Genomic DNA, 17394 nt, shown 5'->3' with positions numbered 1-17394 from the left:
TCCAACAAGCTGGGTGCTCCTGCTTCAAAGCAAACTATTGCGCGCTGGATCTGTAACACGATTCAGCAGGCTCATTCTGCAGCAGGATTGCCGCATCCAAAATCAGTGAAAGCCCACTCCACAAGGAAGGTGGGCTCTTCTTGGGGGGCTGCCCGAGGGGTCTCGGCATTACAGCTTTGCTGAGCTGCTACTTGGTCGGGTTCAAACACTTTTGCAAAATTCTACAAGTTTGATACCCTGGCTGAGGAGGACCTTGTGTTTGCCCATTCGGTGCTGCAGAGTCATCCGCACTCTCCCGCCCGTTTGGAGGCTTTGGTATAATCCCCATGGTCCTGACGGAGTCCCCAGCATCCACTAGGACGTTAGAGAAAATAAGATTTTACTCACCGGTAAATCTTTTTCTCGTAGTCCGTAGTGGATGCTGGGCGCCCGTCCCCAGTGCGGACTTTCTGCAATACGTGTATATAGTTATTGCTTAATAAAGGGTTATGTTATATTGGCATCCTTTGGTTGATGCTATGTTGTTTGTTCATACTGTTAACTGGGTAAGGTTATCACAAGTTATACAGTGTGATTGGTGTGGCTGGTATGAGTCTTACCCTGGATTCCAAAATCCTTTCCTTGTAGTGTCAGCTCTTCCGGGCACAGTTTCCTTAACTGAGGTCTGGAGGAGGGGCATAGAGGAAGGAGCCAGTGCACACCAGGTAGTACTAAATCTTTCTTTAGAGTGCCCAGTCTCCTGCGGAGCCCGTCTATTCCCCGTGGTCCTTACGGAGTCCCCAGCATCCACTACGGACTACGAGAAAAAGATTTACCGGTGAGTAAAATCTTATTTTCTGTTTTGTTAGTTGGAAAATACAAAGTAATTTTAAATCACATTAACCTCATTTGATCTGGTGAATAAAACCAGAATCATCTTTACTTAATAATAGTAATCATATCCTTGTGCTTCGGAGGCTGAAACCTGAAGTTGTAAAATCTAATTGTTGTCATGACTAGAGTATAAGCTCAGTTATAAAGCTGCAGCAATGGATGATAATAACATTGGGAAGAGCAGCAGCTGCTGCTGCTGTCTTCTGCCTGCATCCGTGCAGCGAGACCTGCTTGTAATCTTTAGAAATACTGCTCTTGCTCTCTATTAATTTAAGGATATGGAGGTGACAGGACAGCCCAGTATAATTAGTTCACGTTATTAATGATTTAATATTGTCCTTTTTGTGCAGCTCACTGGCTTTATGAAACTGAACAGTTCATCTCTGCCAGGAGTGTTTTATGTCCTCAGTAAATGAGATCACTTTGTTATAACGTCTCTCTGAGATTGAGCGGCCAATCACAGTCAAGGGCAGGGTTGCTTGATTGGTGTAACTCGTGGTCAGATGAGCCTCTGCGCTTACCTTAACTATTTCCATTCAAGATAGTCTTGCAGAGTATGACTCACTTTGTCAGGACTGAACCTGCATATACCATGTAGCGCATGGAAAGTTTATTATGTACAGTATTTAATATAAGGGTAATATTCAACTGGAAACAAAATTGGTATTATTGATGTCACTGATATCACTATTAAAGTAGATATTCTATTTAAAAGGCATGTAATAAAACCTTTTGTTTTTGCCAATGGACCATCCTGTCATCAATAAGCACATGCAGGGCAGTGGGTATTCAGAAATATCACTGCTAGCTTCCCAATATCGCAGAAAAGTTGGAAAGAAAACTCAAAAATACTGTATTAAAGGTCTTCAAGATATTCAGTAAAGCAAATAAACTCTAACCCTTGTATCCATCCTCCACTCCTACCTCTACCTAACTCCCCACATCCACTGGGTCTCTCTAGCCTGTTGCTTCAACCATTGAAAAATCCCCACATTCAGACCCTTCTTCACCCACTATTATCGTCTCTCTCATTATCTTCCATCTTAACTACTGAAAACTTCCTGAGGCACCAAGAAGGAGGCGAGGTGTGTATTGATTACCAGGGTCTAGACCAGCAATAATGGTGAAGGTAAGCTCCCACTTAGAGCACTCAATCTTCTTAGTGAATTGATTTCAGAGTGGCTATATCCAAGCCTCGTGCTTGGCCATGCCACCTCTAGCAACAGGGCTCACAATATTTCTCTTAACCCTCTAACATCCTCCTGTCTGACCTTTCTTTTGCCCCCCCCCCTCCTCTCCCCACTTCATCATTTCATTGCATCATCAATGCCTCAGCAAGATCTCTTGTTGCTCTGCTTTTGTCTCCCAATTCTGCTAATACCTACGCTGGCTCCCCATTCCTTATAGAATCCAATATCAAATCTTCACTCTCAATTAGTGTGCCCTCAGCCTCCCCTCATATTAATCTCCATCCAGACTCTGTCCTGCCATCTGTGCTCATAATACATCCAGAGCCTTAACTCCCCATTGATTATCACACTCCCATCTCCAAGACTTCTCTTATACCACTCAACACCTATGGTACTTGCATCCACATCCATTGAGACTCGCCACTAGTCTCCAATGCTTTAAATTATCCTAAAAGACCTACATTTTCCTGCTCCTATTGGTCTAGCCTCCCTGCAACCACAATTATCACTGTTACCCCCTCTTGCCACAACCAATCTGCTCCACATTAGACTGTAAGTTCTCATGAGCATGACCCACCTTCTTCTATTCTTCTTGTCTGCTGCCTCTAGTCTACATGTGCATCCTCATCTCCAGCCTCCTTCATGTTCCTTTCAACACCTGTTATTCACCCTGCCCATTATGTCTCAGGCACTGTATTATGCTCCTAGTACAGTATATCTACTGCTATGCCTGTTTGAATGTCGTTGCTAAACGCTCTTCTTCCACCTTATAATTGATAATATTTCGATCACAATCATTAATCACAATTATCAATAAAATCAAAATATAAGAAAGGAATTGTAGAATTACAAGGCAGCAATTTAACACGTGGCCCCTTCTGTGTGACTACCATCATGTGTGAATAAGAACCCTTAATGGAGATTCTCGAGTTTAAATTAAACACTGTTTTGAAACAGCTATTTTACTGGATATTTAAGTTAAATATTGTGTGGAATTTCAATGTGATATAATGCATTGCATCTAAGGTTGTATTACACTCTCATGTTCTTTAATCAAGACATCTGCTCCTTGGAAACTGCTCATTAACACTTTGATCATAGGCCAGACAGATCTATTCCCAATTGGCTTGCTTGATGGGTTATCTCCCCCTCCCTTTACCATATTGGATGCCTTTCTAAAACTTCTTGATACACTGGTGCAAATTTCAAGTACTTATTTGTGTCTATGGTAGGAGTGGACACTTGTCTCTTTGTGGTCCCACTAAAAGCAGAGGGTATTGGGCTTGTAGGAAGAGTCTTGACACATGTCCAACTACAAATAATAAGGTCCACCAAGTGAACAGCTCACATGCTTATAGCATTGTAAATGGCCCTCATTGACTGTATTGTAGCACATAGCACTACTGGTTTGCCATCCAGCTCCAACTGAGTCACTTCTAGACTCTTTCCACTTAGATGTTGAGTTAGAATATCATAGATACTGTATTTGATTTAGAATATCACAATTAAAGGCATGATGTATCACATTTTCTAAAGAGAAAAAAATGGAGGTGTTCCCCATATTAACCAATCAGATTTTATCTATCATTTAGCTATTACAATCAATAAAATGATAACTAGAAGATGATCGGTTTATACAGACAATATTTGTCCTCTTTAGAACATTTGATAAAATCCCCCTTGGTTTTATTAATGAATCATTTCCATGGCTAATGTCCTATTGGCAAAAACAGGAGCTTATTAACAGAGGAGGGGGCACCTGGGCAGACTGTGGATGGGCCCCCTCCTCTCCCCGGCGCAGTAGGCTCCGGCAGCATGCCAGAGTCTACTGCGCATGCACAGGTCTCTGGAAACAGGGCGCCTGCCATGTACCGGAGACAATTTTCACTATTGCGCATGTGCGGTGGCCATTTTGGCTATGATTTTTGCTGCAGCTCAGTGCCCGACGCGGGACTCCGGAAAGGTAAGTATTAAACCATGGGTGCAATGTGTGCGTTGTGGGCCCTGCTGGACCCAAGGGCCTGTGTGCACCACACCCATTGCACCAATTATAGAAACGCCAATGGGCAAAACATTGTCCAGCTTGTTCTCATTAACAGATTCTTACTAATCCACTTTTAAATGTGTTTTATTTCCCATAAGCAGCGGCGGATTGGCCCACCAGGACACCATGATAGATTCCGATAGGCCGGTCCCATACCCCCCTCAGCCAGGCCGATTCACACTTAGGCTGGGCTGGCTCACACTGCTTCCAGTACTTGCGGTTCATTGGAATGCAATTCGGAAGTTAGGCTGGCGGGCACTTCCAGGTGCCTCTAGCTGTGAAAAGTGGTAAAACTGTTCTACCAACGGGGGACCTGAAGAAAGTTAACCAGCCCAGCAGCATCCTCTCTCTGGCCCCGGCCAAAGGTCTCTTCAACAAGCCCGACCCGGGAGCAGCAGCATAGCGATGGCTGGAGCTGGGTTCATTAAACCCGCAGCCACCCTAGCTCTCGCTCTCTCACTGAACTGGCCAGAGCGGCAACTGAGCACTGAAGGGGACCCGACAGAGAGGTTATTTTTAATTACATTATTTGCATTATCATGATGCTGTAAGGGTTAGGGCGTCCCCAGTCACTGTGTATGGTTTGGGGTCTGGACAGGAGCAGGATGTACCTTGTTCTCAGGATGCCATCTGTCCAGGCAGCACTCACAGCCAGCCCAGGGACAATCTCTAATGCAAAGCCCTTCAGCCCTATAGCTGCCCAATGTCGGTCCATGATGATGTGCCTATTTATGTAATGCAGTGGCTATTTATGAAATGTGGTGCTATTTTTGTAATGAGGTGCTAAACATGTAATGTGGTGGGAATGTATGTAATGTGGTGGCTACATATAATGTGGTGGCTATGTATGTAATGTGCTATTTGTGTAATGAGGTGCTATACATGTAATGTCGTGCTAGTCGTATAATGCGGTGCTATACATGTAGACGGAAATTCAGAGTTGATCGCAGCAGCATATTTGTTAGCAGTTGGGTAAAACCATGTGCACTGCAGGCGGGCAGATGTAACATGTGCAGAGAGCGTTAGATTTGGGTGGGTTATTTTGTTTCTGTGAAGGGTAAATACACTGCAATTTAGATTTCAGTTTGAATACACCCCACCCAAATCTAACTCTCTCTGCACATGTTATATCTGCCCCCTGCAGTGCACATGGTTTTGCCCATCTGCTAACAAATCTGCTGCTACGATCAAGTCTGAATTAGGCGGTGCTATACCTGTAATGCAGTGCTATACCTGTAGTGCGGTGCTATACATGTAATACGGCCAGGCCCGGCGCTACCTGCTCAGCAAGGTCTGCAAAGCAGGGAGGCGCAGTGCTAGGGAGGCGCTCTCCCTGCTGTGCTACCTTACTGATATGCAATGTTGCTGCCGGAGCTGCCCCGTCACACTGACAGGCAGCAGCGCCGGCAGAATGAGCAGAATCTCTTCACTCTGATCTCCCACCCACTGCACGCTCCTCCCCGCTGCACTAGTCAAAACAGGCAGCAGTGTCACCCCTCCAGTCCTCCCTCCCCTCCCCAATGAAGACACAGCAGTCTTCAGCATCGCTCACCCCTCTACCTGCTATCAGCGGTGGATTCAAGTAGGGGACACCAATGCACAGACAGGAAGTCACGTGATGTACACCTGACTGTGCACTGACAGGAGGAGCCAGCAGCCACGGAAAGAGGAGCAAAACTACTAGTGTAGCAGCGTGCAGTACTACAGTAGCAGCTAGCCTGCCACACAGAGGAACGAAGACTCTAACTGCAGAGGCTCAGGTAGTGCTGCCTCAGATAATCAAAGGAAGAGGGGGGAGGAAAGAAACTATCACATTGATGTGTGCTGGTGAGGGGGGGGGGGAGTGTTTTAATAATGTGTGCTGGGGGTGAGGGGGTGTCTTAATAATGTGTGCTGGGGGTGAGGGGGTGTCTTAATAATGTGTGCTGGGGGGAGGGGGGGTCATAATAATGTGCTGGGGGGTGTCTTAATAATGTGTGCTGGGGGTGAGGGGGTGTCTTAATAATGTGTGCTGGGGGGAGGGGGGTGTCTTAATAATGTGTGCTGGGGGGAGGGGGTGTCTTAATAATGTGTGCTGGGCGGAGGGGGGGTCATAATAATGTGCTGGGGGGAGGGGGGTGTCTTAATAATGTGTGCTGGGCGGAGGGGGGGTCATAATAATGTGTGCTGGGCGGAGGGGGGTGTCTTAATAATGTGTGCTGGGGGGAGGGGGGTGTCTTAATAATGTGTGCTGGGGGGAGGGGGGTGTCTTAATAATGTGTGCTGGGCGGAGGGGGGGTCATAATAATGTGCTGGGGGGAGGGGGGTGTCTTAATAATGTGTGCTGGGCGGAGGGGGGGGTCATAATAATGTGCTGGGGGAGGGGGTTGTCTTAATAATGTGTGCTGGGGGGAGGGGGGTGTCTTAATAATGCGTGCTGGGGGTGAGGGGGTGTCTTAATAATGTGTGCTGGGGGGAGGGGGGTGTCTTAATAATGTGTGCTGGGCGGAGGGGGGGTCATAATAATGTGCTGGGGGGAGGGGAGTGTCTTAATAATGTGTGCTGGGCGGAGGGGGGGGTCATAATAATGTGTGCTGGGCGGAGGGGGGTGTCTTAATAATGTGTGCTGGGGGGAGGGGGTGTCTTAATAATGTGTGCTGGGGGGAGGGGGGTGTCTTAATAATGTGTGCTGGGCGGAGGGGGGGTCATAATAATGTGCTGGGGGGAGGGGGGGGTCTTAATAATGTGTGCTGGGGGAGGGGAGCTCACCCTCTCTCTACTTTGAAACACATAAAGTAAGAAAAAGGGGTTTGTAGAATTAAAAATCATTAAAATCAGAAGTAGATTAAAGGCATGACCGCAGTGTCAGTAGGCACTGAAAGTGGGCATATCAGTCCTTGTATAGTCAGACGTACAGATGTACATCAGGGAAGGGCATTGTAGCAGCATATGCATAAAGTTGCAGGTAAACATTAGCATAACGTAAAGCAAAGGAGGCCCCAACTGTGTCTATCTCAGAATCAGGACCTCTGAGGAGTGACTCCGCCCTCTTGACAGGCCCCTCCCCCCACCAGCTTCCTCCCCCCCATTAGGGCTGCTTCCATAAATTTCCCGGTCTGGTGTTCGATCCCAATCCGCCCCTGCCCATAAGTAAGAGTTTTCTAAGACCACAAGCAGCAAACTAGTAGTCAGAAAACAGAAAAGATAACTGTAGTGTGCTTCATGAGCAACCATGGAGCCTCAGCACAGCAGAGGAAGAAAATGCTGTGAAATGAAAAAACAGTCATTACTTTATATATTGAAAGAGTCTATAAGAAGAGGAAATAAATGTGAATTCTGTGTTCTCTAAATTGCTCCTATTTACTGAGAAACATTTCCCTTTTCCATTCATTTCTCTAAATCTTTCAAAGCTGCACCATAATGTCATGTAAATATGAGGTTTAGATAAATGTTTCCATGGGCATAACATTATAATTATTCTGATATTTTGGCTTATTTGCTGCTGGAGTTACTGCAATTGCTTCTTTTAGAGTACACATTTATTTAATCCGTGCCGTCCAGCCAATAAATCTTAAGTAATGCACTACCCAATGTGTTCTATTTCAAATATGCTACGCCATACTGTACGTCCTGCAGTGTAACACGTACAGTAGTAAACAAGTTCCATGCTCGGGAAACAAGATTGTAATGTGCACTAAAAGCCATCGACCATCGCTGTTTTCTATATGGAAAGAGAAGATGAAAAAGACATGCTATAAACCTGTTTCCTAAACTTTCCCTATTTACTGAAACTTTTCCAATTTGTACCTTTGCCCTATTCACTTTGTATCTTAACAACACAAAGGTCATGGACATAAATGGGTCATTAAGAGCAACTGCACTTTGTATGAAACATCATTTTATTATTAAGTTCTGATATTATAAATCATCTTAAGTCTTATTAATAATAATTTCCATGACTGGTGCCATTCCAGCAAGTATGGTATTTGTCTGGATTATTCCCAGCAGTCCTCTCAAGCTGACAACTTCTAAGTATCTTTTGCAAGTTCCTCGTCTCTCATAATTGGATGTGGCATCAGCAAACGGCCAACACTTGTCTCGCACAAAGATTCACTTTCAAGGGAAGGAACAATTTTCAAGAGTCAACTTGTTGTTATCTCATTAGCTCTCTCATCAGCTTGTTAACTCCACAGCAACGCAAGCTAGAATCTGGGCAAAAGTGAAGCGGAGAGAGAGGACTCAGCACACGGCTTTCATGGAAAAAAACAAAGGGCTCTTGAAGTCAGTTGTACCAATATTCATCTTAATGGCTTGCGCTGTGCTGCAACCACACCCATACATAAGTAATCCTAACTACTGTGTGTGCTCCCCCGCATCCCCCCCCCCCCCCCATCTCACAGGAAACAGAAATAACTTATTTGCAAGGTAATGAAATAAAAATTATTGTTTACAACCTGCCAAAAGTGTTAGAAGCTGACTAGAATTATATGAGGATCTGTTCTGCATATAATGGGACTCATTTAGAAGTACAGTATAATGTACTTCACGCCAAATGTACATAGGGAAGATGTACATTAAAAAGACATTACTGTATGTACATTCATTTGGGTGCACCTTGCAGAGTTGCAGGGTGTTTGGCGTGGTTGCAAAAGGAGTCCAGATTAATACATTACAATGCTAACAAAATCTGCTATACAGATGTAGCCACCTTTATCTTGAGTGGCCGCGGCGGTTGTCCCGTTCGACCATACGCAGCGTACTGTGGCGTAGCGAGGCGCGCCTAGCCACAGAGAGGCTATCTAATCGCACGGAGACAGACATTTGACGTTTGGCGTTACCTTTACGTGTAATACCTGCGATCAGCCACCAGATGTCGCTTTTTACAATCACCACTGCGCATGCGTGTGGTCTCCCGTAAAATACAATACTGACATACATAATAAGGACTACTTTACTAAGGCGTCTCATTACGCTGCATACAGCAAATACTGTACTCATTACGCTGCATTATTTAATACAGTACTGTATATACAGTACGACACCGACGCAAATACAGTAGTACAGCATACAGTATATGATCCATCTACAATACTTTATGAATACTGTATGTGAGCGTCCAAGTCCCGCAGACAAAACACAGTACTGTAAAACCAGTAGTGTACACTGTCGCAAATGGATGTGTGTTACAAGTTCACTATTGCCTCTCAAGATTAGGAATTTTCTACAGTATGTTATCGTCCTAATCCCGTAGCCATTACAGCATAATCAAAACCAACGGATTTATACATTTGTCTGCGGCGAAGTGGTGAAGTGTTTCGCTTCCTATACTCAGAGTCCAGGGTTCGATTCCTTAAGTACGAATGCATGTTACTGTAGTTTTTTTCAGACACTTTATTATTTTTTTTATTCACATACTGTAAACCAGGGCATACAGTAGCTGCATGAGCGGTTCTATGCGATCGAGTCCGGTGTACCATAATGTGCAGGTTCTATGCAGGTTAAGGTACTATGCTCCGTACACAGTACACATACAATTCTGTAGCTGGGCAGACTGAATAGAAATGGCTACCACCTATGACTCCTTGCCCCACAGAGGCCCTAGGCTACGGAGCAAGTAATAGTCCAGATTGTACAGACTATGGGGCAATGCTGAAGGAGCGTCACAATCCCCTAGCTAAAATACACAGTATGCATATTATGGTACACCGGACTCGATGACATACTGTAGCACACTGGCAAAATGGCCGCCGCCCCTGAACCCTTGTGCAGGTTATGGGGCAATGCTGAAGGAGCGTCACAATCCCCTAGCCAAAATACACAGGGGAGGGATAAGCCACTGTAGGATTGCATACAGTATTACGGTACACCGGACTCAATCGCATAGCACACTGTCAAAACGACCACTACCCATGAACCCCCACCTCCTGAACCCCCACCTCGTGGCATGCAGCAGTTGGGTATGGAATGAGAAATGGCATAAGCTGTGCAGGCTACGGGGCGATGCTGAAGGAGCGTCACAATCCCCTAGCCAAAATACACAGAGATACTGTAAGCGAGGTCTATGCACATTACAGTACTGTACGTTACACCGGGCTCGGTCGCATAGCAAACTGACAAAACACAAGTTTTACAGTACATACAGTAAAGCAGGCCAAAGCTGCAGGAGAGTTTCTACTGTAAAGGTTCTATGCACCGTACGGTAATGTACACATACCTGTACAATTCTATAGCAGGGCAGACTCAATTGAAATGGCTACCGCCTGTGACTCCTACAGTAGCTCCTAGGAGGCACTCAGCTATGGAGCAAATAACAGCACAGATTTTGCAGGCTACGGGGCAATGCTGAAGGAGCGTCACAATCCCCTAGCTACAATACACAGGGGTGATAGAGATAATCGAGTGGCTGGAGGGGGGTCCCCTTGATTTAAGGGGCCCCCACTCCTCCAGGGTACTCCGGCCAGGTGTGACTAGTTGGGTATTTAATTCCATGGCCGCAGGGACCGGTATAAAAGTCTCCCCCGGCTGTGCATTATCTGTCCAGCTAGTGGAGCCCAGTGCTGATTCAAAAAATATGGGGAACCCCTACGCTTTTTTTGTCCCCCTTATTTTTTGCACCAGGACCAGGCGCAGAGCCCGGTGCTGGTTCTAAAAAGATGGGGGATCCCGTGTCCATTTTTTCCGTATTCCTTCCGGAATTCGACTGCAATTGCATATACAGTACTGTACCCCTTAATGTCACTGCTTACAGTATACAGTATTTAGACATGAGCTTGTGTACAGTATCTGTCATGAGGTGCTTTTTTCACTGACACTATAACTTTTTTCTATTGTGATATACTGTACAGAGGCGGCAAACTAGCCAAACGGGAATAATCAGCTTCTGCAGAATAAAATGAGATGCTACAGTACATGCCTATATTCTGTGAGTGACTGCGGCTCTATGAAATTAAATCAGAAAATTTAAATATGAAATGCATTACTAATGTGTGGCATTACTGTACTGTATGTGTATAAGGTGTACTACAATATTTTCTGGTGTAACATAAGGAAAGGGCACTACTGCATGGTCTAATGCAGTGGTTCTCAAACTTGGTCCTCAGGACCCCACACAGTGCATGTTTTGCAGGTAAACCAGCAAGTGCACAGATGTATTCATTACTAACTGACACATTTTAGAAGGTCCATACAGTAGGTGGAGCTAATTTTTTCACTTGTGATTCTGTGAGACCTGCAAAACCTGCACTGTGTGGGGTCCTGAGGACTGAGTTTGAGAACCTGTGGTCTAATGTAAATAAAGATGAATGTGGTGGGGTGTAATGTGAATAAGGGGCATTACTGTTAGGAGTAATGTGGTACTATGATATGATGTCATGAGAATAAGAGACACCACTGCATGATATAATGTGAATAAAGTTGCAGTACTGTGTTGTGTCATTTCATCTTCGGGTATTATTGTGTTACCATGCCCCTTCCCAGCAAGAACATACTGTACACTGTTTTGGGCTGGCACTAAATGTGCACATTGTTCTTATTTAGATTATAGGGGGTAGGAGCGCCAAAATGGGTGATGGTGCTGGGAAAGGGGTGCAGGGTTAGAGGCGGAACTACGTAGCATCTGTGCAAGAGGGCATCAGCCAAAATCTAGCCTAGGGCATCATGTTGGTCAGGTTTGGCTCTGATAATACTGTATACTGTACTCTTACTGTACTTTGCATTCAATACAGATACTGTTTGCACACAGGTTTTACATGAATCATTGGCAATGCTGCAGGAGTGTCTCATTAGGCAATCTAAAATATACCACGACTATGGGTGGGGATACAGTAGGGAAGTTCTGTCACCATAAGCTGTCTGCTGTGTATAGCATATTTCCATCTGAGATGCATTTGTGTGTTTGTAATAAGAAAAAAACATTTTACTGTACATTTAGTGGATACAGTATTTCTCCCCCATAATGACGTATCATACTGTACAGGTACCCTCATGTACTGTACCGTACCATACTGTAAAATTGAATATTTATTGGAAAAACATCAATATTAATGTAAAAATAAAGTATTACAACATCCGATTCCATGTACTGCACTGATCAAAATGTACAGTACTCTTATTCAGGACTTATAAAACTGAAAATAACTGTTCATACAGTACACATCAATAACATTACTACTGTATAATATTCTACATTAGTTTATGCAATAATCAGACAAAGGCAATTTTATCATTTTTTTTAATAATGCACCAATTTAAAATTTTAAACAGAAAATACAGAACTACATATTTGTGGCTTGACCATTTCTTTCAACTACAACAGGTAATACTTTATACAGGTGATTTATATAATTATTACAATGTTCAGGTGTGAGTACTTCTAGCCAAAATTTCTTTATCCCATCCACCAGTTGCTGTTTTGTTGTTGGCTTTGCAACACTCCTAACGTACCTCTTCAATTGAGCCCACACTAATTCGATTGGGTTCATGTCTGGTGATCTATATAAAAATAAAAAAAAAGCGTATAGAAAAAATTAATTACATTACAGTAAATAGAGAAAATTAAACATACAATATTGTACTGTTTATTAAACAAAAATTTTTTTTACAGTACTAGAGTGCTATCCAAAATTTTACTTGTACACTGTTGAAAGAATACTCACTCTGGTGGTGTGCGTTCCCAATTCATACCTTTCTCTTCCATAAATTTGGCTGAGGCGGAGTGTTTAGGATCATTGTCTTGGAATATCCTATGGTGAGTTGGGTAATATTTATTCACAAATGGCACCATACATTTCTCTACTATTGTTTCTTGGAAATATTTCTTATCCATGATTCCTACAGAAATCAAAAAATGTTGTTCATTAATAAGCAACTCCTTTTATTGTGCAGTTACACGTACTCTACAGTACAACATGTATTTTTACAGAACACAGGCACAGAATAAAGTATAGTACTGTACCTTCGAAAAATAATAGGGGACCAGCTCCTAATCGTGATATGCCTCCCCATACATGGACTTTCAATGGATGCTTTGGGCGTGGTTTTAAAGAGATATGGTTACGTTTCCTGAATGACATTCTGGAGAACCGCTCAAGGGCAACAGACGATTCATCTGTGAAAATGACATCATCAAATGTTTCACCACTCTCAATCCATCGCCGTGCCTGTTCCACTCTCTTTTCTTTATTCACATCTCTTATCATTGGAGATATCCTGTGAAGAGCCAAAAATAATGAAATCAGATACAGTTATGAAATTACAGATTTACAGATTACTGTATATACAGTAGACTGTATGTGCAGTATACTGTATTATATACCTACTGTATACATTAAACTGTACATACAGTACATTAAGTTACATACAGAGTAATATATATATACATACTGTACATACACACAAACACACACACACAGTATACAGTATGTAATCATCACAATAAGCCGGCAATGCTTCATTGCTGTCTCTGAGTGCCTATACAGTAGGTATCTCTTTTGGGATAGAATATATACAGTATATACACACACACATACTGTATATAGTATAAAGTACACACTCTGTATAATGATTTATGGCATTATTATATCACGTATCAAGGGATTATTAACAGTGCATTTACTGTATGGTTTATACTGCTTTCAGTATTTTACCTTGTTGCGCCAAAGGTCCATCCCATTTTCCGTCGCATCCTTCTGATGCTGGTGGCCGATATGTCCAGGTCATACTTGGAATGGAGAATTCGTTTTATTTGCAGAGCAGTACGCTCATCATCCTCACGAGTTAGTTCCTCCACAATTTGTTGCACTCTCCTACAGTACAATACAGTATGAAAAATATGAATTCATGAACAGCACAATCACAGTTACAATTGATGAAGTTTTTATTTTATTTCAAAAAAATTGTTTATGGTATAAAGCAAGTCATTTAAACATTACAGTAGTGTACAGTACGTACCATGTGCATTTTGTAGGAAATACAAATCTGGGCGTTGTTCTCTCGAATGCATGATAGCGCACCGTTTCTAAAGTGACTATAATGCCACTTTCCTTGAGCCATGCATGGATCTCTTTGATGGTTTTATTTTCTTTTTTCATGTTGGCGATTATCTTGCTCATCGTTTTGTTGATAGTTACTGGCATGTTGTCCAACTATAATTCCTGTATGGAGAGAAAACATTTGTGAATACTGTAGTCTAAAATTTACACATCTGAAAATGCATAAGAGTTTTATGATAGAAGTTAATACTGTACATGTTTACTATCCAGTACCTGATGTTCAAATTTAAGTATTGTATACTGTACAGTACTGAAAATACAACTTCAGTGTTATGGACTGCAATTAGTTTCCTGTATGAAACAGATACAGTACAGTAAATAACCCTCCTTGGAAGTGCATGGGCCCTGTGAGACTTACAGTAGTGTACAGCATAAGGGTCGACTGACATGATGTACAAGCATTACATACAGTACATGTCAGTACTGTATGTAAATTCTTCAATTATTGCCTAACAACAATGCTGCTTACTGTATATTAAATACTGTAGGCCTAGAAATGTGCATCTCAATATAGTAGTTAAAAACACAGGGGCCTATGTGGATAAGCGAGTTCTATGCACACTAAAAATGGCCACCGACCGTGAACCCCCAGCACGTGGCAGCGCTCGTATATGTAGTGAGATACAGTATGGCATACATTTCACAGTTCAGGGGGCAATGCTGAAGGAGCGTCACAATCCCCCCGCTCAATTACATTGGGATAAGCGAGGTCTATGCACATTACGGTATACCGAGCTGGATCGCTTAGCAACCTGACAAAATGGCCGCCGACCGTGAACTCCCAGCACGTGGCAGCGCTCGGATATGTAGTGAGATACAATATGGCATACATTTCACAGTTCAGGGGGCAATGCTGAAGGAGCGTCACAATCCCCTAGCTCAATTACATTGGGATAAGCGAGGTCTATGCACATTACGGTATACCGAGCTGGATCGCTTAGCAACCTGACAACATGGCCGCCGACCGTGAACTCCCAGCACGTGGCAGCGCTCGGATATGTAGTGAGATACAATATGGCATACATTTCACAGTTCAGGGGGCAATGCTGAAGGAGCGTCACAATCCCCTAGCTCAATTACATTGGGATAAGCGAGGTCTATGCACATTACGGTATACCGAGCTGGATCGCTTAGCAACCTGACAACATGGCCGCCGACCGTGAACTCCCAGCACGTGGCAGCGCTCGGATATGTTAAAGTGAATGTCACGGGAACACATTAAAAATAAGGTTGGCACTTCCTTCCCATTGGTGTTGGTTTACAGTATGCCGTAGTGTACTCGGACGCTCATGTAATTGCATTTCAAAGGCACAGTATTTTCCATCGTCTCCCCCCTACCCCCATCGCCCTTCCCCCCTGGGGGCCTGCACAGGGAGGAAATTCAGGTCCTGTGCAATGCACAAACGCTGAAGATCTACAGTACTGTTTTGCTTAGTTGGTAGCGTCAGAATACACTCATTTCATTCACGCTGTTTGGGTGCATTTAGCGTAAAGAATCGCTCCTGCAGATGTACTTTGATTTATGTGAAACCTGTGTGCATCCTTCCATTGACTGTCTTACAATGTAAATAAAATAATACAGTGCATTATTACAGAAAAAAAAAAAAAGAAAGAAAGCACATCATGTCTCGAACCCTGGACCCCCAGTGAGGGAGGTGGGAGCCTTCACCCCTAGCCCACGATGCCTCATGAGAGATTTCTAATTTCATGTGTGAAAGTACTGCAAACAGCGCCCGGCCCTCGCCCCATTGCTGTTGGTTTATGCCTTAGAGGACTCGGACGCTCGCATTTGTAAAGCACGGTGTTTTCCTCCGCCTCCTGCTAGCCTGTTGCCCTTCCCCCATGGGAGCCTGCACAGATCATGCAGTAGACAGGGAGGGAATGCAGGTCATGTGCAATACACAAACGCCCACTGTAGTACTATTTTGCTCACTTACAGTACCGTACTGTAGGTTGCATTTAGCGTAAAGAATCGCTCCTGCAGATGTACTTTGATTTATGTGAAACCTGTGTGCATCCTTCCATTGGATGTACTGTATTGGAGAGAAAAAAAAAAATGTTAAAGTGAATGTCACGGGAACACATTAAAAATAAGGTTGGCACTTCCTTCCCATTGGTGTTGGTTTACAGTATGCCGTAGTGTACTCGGACGCTCATGTAATTGCATTTCAAAGGCACAGTATTTTCCATCGTCTCCCCCCTACCCCCATCGCCCTTCCCCCCTGGGGGCCTGCACAGGGAGGAAATTCAGGTCCTGTGCAATGCACAAACGCTGAAGATCTACAGTACTGTTTTGCTTAGTTGGTAGCGTCAGAATACACTCATTTCATTCACGCTATTTGGGTGCATTTAGAGTAAAGAATCGCTCCTGCAGATGTACTTTGATTTATGTGAAACCTGTGTGCATCCTTCCATTGACTGTCTTACAATGTAAATAAAATAATACAGTGCATTATTACAGAAAAAAAAAAAAAAAAGAAAGAAAGCACATCATGTCTCGAACCCTGGACCCCCAGTGAGGGAGGTGGGAGCCTTCACCCCTAGCCCACGATGCCTCATGAGAGATTTCTAATTTCATGTGTGAAAGTACTGCAAACAGCGCCCGGCCCTCGCCCCATTGCTGTTGGTTTATGCCTTAGAGGACTCGGACGCTCGCATTTGTAAAGCACGGTGTTTTCCTCCGCCTTCTGCTAGTCCTCCATTCCCATTATGCATTAGCGAACTCAGACGCTCATATATTTTAAAAGCACGGTGTTTATACATTGTACTGTACATTCTTCCTTTTACACAATTACTGTAGTTGCGTCTCCATACACATACAGTACTGTACTCCATACTTTTTCCACCGCCTCCCGTTACGCCTACAGTATTGCCAGAGCTGTAGATCAATCCGCCGCTATACTGTACGATCGAAAGTACTGGATTAGTGGAGCATTAGCCACACAGTGGTGGAGATGTGTAATGCATGATGAGTATCTAGATCGTCTCAACGCGCCTGCCTGTGATTAAACTCAGCTATCGCCTTAGCGTGGCTAAACGCCCGTCTCGGCGGAGAAACAGTCAAGATAAAGGTGGCTACATCTGTAAGTGGTGATAAATCATTTTGTTACTAATAGACACTTGGGCAGAGGCAGATTTAGACCTCATGCGGCCTTAAGCAAGACATTGATTTGGGGCCCTCTTCCTCAAACAATCCTCAGTATGCCCCCCCCCCCTCCAATTGTAGCAGACAGGCCCCCACTCATGGTGCCGCCCCCCA

At 43.8% G+C, this 17394-nt stretch overlaps 1 long non-coding RNA gene across 1 annotated transcript in view; it reads right to left on the bottom strand.

The window, feature by feature from the left end:
- Positions 1-8103: 8103 nt before the first annotated feature.
- LOC134935070 (uncharacterized) overlaps positions 8104-17394 on the bottom strand; it is a 158775-nt gene continuing 149484 nt past the window's right edge. Inside the window, exon 5 of the long non-coding RNA XR_010179875.1 lies at positions 8104-8295. This is a non-coding gene — a long non-coding RNA (uncharacterized LOC134935070). The remainder of the gene's footprint in view (positions 8296-17394) is intronic.

Source organism: Pseudophryne corroboree, chromosome 6, assembly GCF_028390025.1.
Source record: "Pseudophryne corroboree isolate aPseCor3 chromosome 6, aPseCor3.hap2, whole genome shotgun sequence".
Taxonomy (NCBI): domain Eukaryota; kingdom Metazoa; phylum Chordata; class Amphibia; order Anura; family Myobatrachidae; genus Pseudophryne; species Pseudophryne corroboree.
The sequence above is the reverse complement of the archived record's forward strand: the minus strand, read 5'-3'. Positions and strand labels throughout refer to the sequence as shown.